Consider the following 6246-nt stretch of genomic DNA (forward strand, 5'->3'; position numbering starts at 1 on the left):
TATAATTCTTTTTATTTCTCGGTCTATTTCCTTTTTTGCATCCCGTTCTCTTTATCTGCTTCTCGTTTTCAATTATCATATTTCGATCCCTGTCTTGTGTTCTTCCTGTCTGTGTATGACTTTTTTCTATGACCGTTTCTCATTATTTCTAGTTGAGTCATGTTCTTTATGTCAGTCACTCGTTCTCTCCATTTGCCTCGCATTCATTTATTCTCCATTACATCGTCTCTCATTTTCTTCCCGTATTTTTGCCTCTCTCATCTCATCTCTCGCTTTCTTCTTATATCTTGATGTTTTTCATTCTATCTCTCATGCAATGGACAGGATCGGCATCTGGGTCTGTGGTCCCACACTTCCCCATAATATAATAATACTGTAATACTTGTACTATAAGCATATAATATCTTTGTTGCTGAGGTATCTGAGTCTATCCTGTTTGGCAGACAGCTCGGCAACTAATAAAATTTGTTCACTAGGAACAAAAGTAGGAAGGTTAGGGTACTGACAGCTGGACAGCCATAAAACGCTATATTAATCCACTGCTTTGAGTGAACCCGATAACTTAGGACTGTGTTAAGCAGACTTTTTTCATTTTGCCATTAATTACGTTGTACAAGCAATATATACAAGGAATTTCTTTATCCATGTTAAATAAGACATTCCGCTACCTTGATGCAGTGTTAAGGACAGGCGTGAGGCGTTTGTTGTTAGTTGTTTGATTTTGGTAGTTTAGGTAAACGTACAATCTTCATCGACTGTTTACAGTTGTGGTTGGTGGCGCGGGGCAGAAGTTTCAGACATCCCGAAAGTCTTCATGGGTCGCGGACCGCTGTCTGCGATTGGTCAGGAATGCAGGTGGAGGTGGATTAGGAAAGGGGGGTAGGGGGGAGTAGGGAAGAGGGATGTAGGGGACTTTAGGGTGTGTGTAGGGGTAGGGTGAGGGAGGAGGATAGAGATTAGGTGGAATGGGGAAGTTGGGAGGATTGATGGGCGGGTGGGGGGTGAGGAAGGGTTGGAAGAGGGAGGGAGGATTCTGAGGGAAGGTGACTAAGCTAGGGAAGAAGGAAAGAAGAGTTGGGAATTGAGTAGAATTGTGTGATAGATCCTGTCTCTTCTCCCCCCCCCCCTCTCTCTCTCTCTCTCTCCCTCCCTCTCTATCTCTGTCTTTCTCTAGTTTCCCTCTTTTTATATATGAATATATGTACATGTCACATATGATATATATGCATATAGATATAGGTTTTAACAACACCACATTTTGTATTTACATACAAAACACTTACCTCATGTTTGGGGTGTATAGCATCATATTTTGCATTAATTCGAACGGAATACAGAATATGGGAAATTTCAAATACAGTTTTCTTTTTTCGGGACCCAGGTGGCTTTATATATAACGTTTTTTCTAAAATAATAATTAAAATCTCATTCTTTTTCCCGTTATGAAAAAAAATGATTAATTGCATTTACAAATGTTTAACTCTTTTTAAATTCTTTCTTATTTTCTAAGCATGCATCTGAGAGATTTTTTAAACTAAATTTCTTTAAGCTGTTACATCAACTATAACAGAAAAATAAGTTGGACTTTCTCGATATATCGTTTTCGAAACGTGTTTTTTTCCTTTTTGAAACAGGACATAACTGATGTACCTGATCTCTTTCAGATAAACTGGAAGCGGGTCTTTACCACGGGTGGAGTCCGGGTTGAGGAGAATGAATATCCTTTGTTTTTTATTTTGGTAAATAACAAGGATAGGAAAATAAAGATTTCTGAAGATGGGACCTGAAAGGTAAGTTTGCTATTAGGATTTTGCCGGAGGGTTTCTCTGGGTGTGTAGAATGTGTGTGCGGAGATTTATGTGGGTGGTTTGAGAGGCAGGTGTAGTGATGTACATGTAGACAAAGATGGGGGTATGTATGTATATAGACATACATACGCGCGCACACGCACGCACACACACACACACACACACACACACACACACACACACACACACACACACACACACAATATATATATATATCTATATATATATGTATATATATACATAGATATACATATATACACATATATACACATACATATATATATATATATATATATATATATATATATATATATATATATATATATGTATGTATGTATATTACAAATACATATGCATATACACGCATATACACTGAAAAAGAAAAAAGTAAAAAAAAGGAAAATGTACCCAACCTTATCTGTAACGCGGTGTGAAAGATAAGCATCAGCTGACGTCGGGAATCGGTGTTCTCCGTTTTTTGCCGCGCGAGAAAACGGCTTTTGCAAGGAGACGGAATTGCATGTCCGCTGCATGTGGGCATTTGTGGGAGGAAGGAGAGGGAGTAGGGAGGGAGAGAGGGAGTAGGGAGGAGAGAGAGAGAGGGAGTAGGGAGAAAGAGAGAGAGGGAGGGAGGAGAGAGAGAGAGGGAGTAGGGAGAGAGAGAGAGAGGGATTTAAAGCTTTAAGATTTAGTTTTAATTCCATTTATTACAATGGATATCCTTTGCTGTGACATGCTGTCTGTTTTATTTTGCCCAAATCTTCCCCTGTGCGCAAGGAGTGGCCGGGGTTACCACTCACTGGCCGGGCGTGGGATTGAACGCAGGTCCGCAAGATTGCTAGACCAGCACTTTACCGCTGCGCCAGCACAGCACAGGGAATAGGGAGAGAGAGAGAAATAGGGAATAGAAGAAAGGGAGAGGAACAAAACGAGAGAGGAAGAGAGAGAGAGAGAGAGAGATGGTGGAGGGTGAGACCGAGGAAAAAAGACAAATGCATACAAATGAAATCACACAATGATGTTTTTGTGTGTATAGTTAAATCGATAGTTATATAGACTGACTGAATGACAGACGACAGTAGGCAGGCAGACAAAGACTAAAAGATGAATATAATTAAATCTATATATAGTTAAATGATAAAGCATATTTACAAAAAATCTGGTTCCTCATCAAAGTACGCACTTGAAAATCGCCGCGCCATCGATTTTCTCTCTCTCTCTTTTGTTCGACGAAAATGCGTCAGAAGAGCACACCGTTCGCAAAATGTCTTAAAAGTATATCTTCGAACTGCAACGCATGTTTCAATTTACCTTTCTGTCTTTGTTAGTCGCTAAAATGGAAAATATATACCTGTGGCACCAGTGGGTCTTGCCCCGAGGAGTGACCAATAATGAAATCTGTCTTCGAGCTGTAAAACTAAAAAAAAAACTCAAATGCGCTGTGTATCTACCAGTTATTAGCTGTATTTTCATTAAAAATTGCATTTTTATACATGCTGAGTTGCCCATTTTATTGATATTGCCTATAAAAAGTAATCTTATTTGGCCTCTATGCAACAATTACGAAAAATCGGATGATGTATTTGGATTTTGAAAAAATTATGAGGAAGTGGGATTCTTTTAATAGGCCTAATAAAGATAATTTAATGTATGACCTCAAAGTTCTACCCAGGGAGAATGTAAGAGTGATAATGACGTTGAGGAGACAGATCGATTGCAAGAAAGAAGACATTAACAACGTTGATTTAAGTGGTAATAACACAACGATAGCAATGATAAATATCGAAATGTTTGTATGTTGTCTGTTTGAAATAAGTAAACAAAAGTAAATAAGGCATAGGGATAGACAGAGAGAAATGCTACGAATGTTGAGTAGATATGTGAAGTGAAAATTTAAAAGAAAAAACATGCAGAAATTATATATAATGTATATGATATCACACATGAGTAGTTTTTAAAAAACGAGTCGACAACGAATTTCAAATAAATAATTGAAGTCGCGTAAAATGAAAGTGAATGTAAGTAAAATGGAAAAAAATACTCTTACCACAGAAGTAATAAAACAGTGCCTTGAAGCACAGGCAGAAAAAAATAATGAAAAGAGAAAGAGAAAAGCAAAAATATTATAGGGCCATCAACTTAAGCGGTTAAGAGACTAACAAAAAAAAAAGCAAAATGTGTAAAACTAGCTTTCAGGATGCAGAAAAATTACCGGTGAATTGAAATAAGTTGCTAATCAGCAGTCACGCTAAAATTTTGTATGGATGTAGTACAAGACCGTGAGTGCAGCCTTCGTCTTATATAAAGCCTGTGTTAAGGTAGCTCATTATTTGAATTTAAAGCAGGAAATCAGCTGGAAATATCGTAACATTTGTTAAGAACATTACAAAAAAGGAAGATATATAATAAAATCCATGAGGAAAAATTGCTGACATGAAAATAGAAAAATGATCTAAAGGCAGATTCTCAGTACCTTTTTGAGCAATCCTTATAATGCTGGTTCGTTAAAGATAAATCATGGATATACACTTTGGGGAAGTAAAAGACCATTTTGATAACATACTTTTCGTAATTAATAATTCCTAGCCAGCCAAAACATTAAATTTTAACTTAAACATTCCCTTCCCCAAACTGTGCGAAATTTTGGTGACAAACCAACCCACAGATTAGAGAATAGACAAATATGGCTGACGACATAATTTCCTCCGTTAATTAAGCCGGGTTCACAGTACTCTTTCTGCGTGATAAGAAGTCGACCTTCTCTTTTTTTTTTAAGATACGATAGTATGAGTAACAATGAGAATTTAGAAAAAGCGTAAGATATAGAAATTCACAAGCAATATTATCAATAAGAGAGACCAGAAAGGTACCTAATTATATACTCGCAAAGAATGTAAATGAAAATATTAAATCCGTATGTCACCTTGACAGACTATAGCCATCGGCAACCGTTTTCAGTTTATATCACATTTTATTACAATTTTAGATTAGATCAGACAAAAATAATCTTTATTTATCCACCTCTCTCTCTCTCTCTCTCTCTCTCTCTCTCTCTCTCTCTCTCTCTCTCTCTCTCTCTCTCTCTCTCTCTCTCTCTCTCTCTCTGTCTCTCTCTCTCTCTCTCTCTCTCTCTCTCTTACTGCTAAGGCTTGGGCATTGATCGTTACATTTGATATACGGTCGTAAAATAATATTACATTCCGAATTTAGGATATAGCATAAGCATATCTTCTTGTACATCAGATGAGATGAAATAGTTACATAGCTGTGCGTACCTCGTGCTAGGTGGCCTGAAAGGGTGTATCACTTGGCACTTTGGGATAAAATGTACATACAGTTGTGTTATATTCTCCGTTTTAAAACTTGAGATCAGTATGACATCATTCTGCCTCATCATTCACTATTTCTGGAAACATTAAAATGAATGAAATTACTCTATTTCTTACATATCTCAATATCATTGATATGTTCACTCATATATATCATTATTCTTCAAGACTCATAGGTTCTTATTTAATAGATATTGTATTTCTCGTGTCGATGTACTTCAAGTACATTTTATATCATCATAACTAATCAAGGGTTACGTTTTACCAATTAAATGCATTAATGATAGCATAATTAGAGAGCCACTGCTTCTGGCCGATGACAATTTAACATGAAATGCACCCTCATTTATTTATAGAAAATGTATTAGAAGTATAACAAGAAAATGCGACATTCAACCTGTAAACTTGAATTATCTAAAAAAGTATACGACTATTCCTAGTGTGTGTGTTGCAGGGTGAAGGTGCAAAGTCTATGGGACTGTGGCTTTGATGATGCCCAGCCAGAAGACCAGCTGAAGTGACATCGGAGGATTTTCTTTTCTTTTGCATCAAAACATGTGTAGTCATGGAAAAAAACAAAAATACGACATTTGGAAAAAAAAATCCATTGTGACGTCACCATCTGTCGATTGTCTTTTGTTTCCGTCTTTTGTTTCACTTTTTATGATAACGATGCGTGTGCATGTTTTTTGTATTTACAGTACAGTATATGAGCTTAACACAGCATATGAAACTATATGTTTGTGTGTGTATACATTATATTTATTCTTTTTAGGATCAGGGAGAATCGAAAACTTGCTAACAGTTGAGCATATAATTGATCAATTCTCATCATCATAAATTTTACTTACAATTGAGTATTAGTGACAGCTTTGGAAAAAATGCTGTAGCAACGGGTTGGTGCCGTCAACATTTGAAAAAACTTTACTTACCGATGAGCGCCTCTGACTTTTCAGGATGCGTTTATGATTACAAGTTACGATTTCGTTATACAAATTACGATGGACTAACATCTGTACCTAATTGAGGGTTACTACTACAGAGTGGAACTTCGCACATTTTAATTAGCTGATTTTTTTATTTATTTATCTATTTATTTGCAAGAACAC

Source organism: Penaeus vannamei, chromosome 6 (assembly GCF_042767895.1).
Source record: "Penaeus vannamei isolate JL-2024 chromosome 6, ASM4276789v1, whole genome shotgun sequence".
Lineage (NCBI taxonomy): Eukaryota > Metazoa > Arthropoda > Malacostraca > Decapoda > Penaeidae > Penaeus > Penaeus vannamei.